Source organism: Penaeus monodon, chromosome 19, assembly GCF_015228065.2.
Source record: "Penaeus monodon isolate SGIC_2016 chromosome 19, NSTDA_Pmon_1, whole genome shotgun sequence".
Lineage (NCBI taxonomy): Eukaryota > Metazoa > Arthropoda > Malacostraca > Decapoda > Penaeidae > Penaeus > Penaeus monodon.
In genome coordinates, this window is record NC_051404.1 from 42,352,779 (window position 1) to 42,353,544 (window position 766).

A 766-nucleotide genomic window follows, 5' to 3' on the forward strand; every position below is an offset into this window, starting at 1 on the left:
TCGCAGAGATTGAGCTATAAATTCACGTGACGATTTACGATCTCTCGAAACATCACGCCCGCATGCTGTACATTGTCGGCCTAGACGCCCGTAAAGCGGTCTCTCCCACTCTCTGAAGCTTCCCTCACTTCCCCTTCTCTATCCCCCCTTCATTCCCCTCCCTCCGTCCCTCACTCCCTTCCTCCCTTCCCTCAATTTCTCATTCCCCTCCCTTCCTCTCTCCCTCCCTCCCTCCCTCAACTCCTTTCCCTCCCTTCCTCCCTCTCTCCCTCCCCTCCCTTCCTCCCTCCCTCTCTCCCTCTCTCCCTCCCTCCCTCTCCTCCCTTCCTGAACTTCTATCAACCTCCTCTCTCTCCCAGAAGTTCCCCCATCCTCCCTCCCCCTTTCCCTCCTTTTCAGAACTTCCCTTAACCTCTTCCCTCCACCTCCCCGATCCCCTTTCCCTTTCGCCTTATAACGCTACTCTTCCCCTCTTTCCCTCCTCCCCTCTCCCCACCTTCCCTCTAGTCCCCTCCTGCCCTCCTCTTCCTCTCCTCCCCTCCTCTTTCTCTCTTCCTACCCTCCTTCCCTCCGCCCCTCCCCTTTTGCCATCCCTTCCCCCATCTTCTCGTCCCCTCCTCCCCTCATTTTCTTCTCTTCCTCTCTTCCTCTCTTCCTCTCCTCCCCTCTCTCTCTCCTTCCCTTCCCCCCTCTCCCCCTACGTCTACCCACGTGGTATGAAGTTGATCCAACCACTTGAGCCACGAACGCTCGACATGTGATACCC

The 766-nt window shown here is 57.4% G+C and overlaps 1 protein-coding gene across 1 annotated transcript in view; it reads left to right on the forward strand.

Moving 5' to 3' along the window:
- Window positions 1-766, forward strand: part of LOC119585244 (tyrosine-protein kinase Dnt-like) — a gene marked incomplete at its 5' end in the record, with an annotated part of 52,633 nt that overhangs the window by 50,764 nt on the left and 1,103 nt on the right.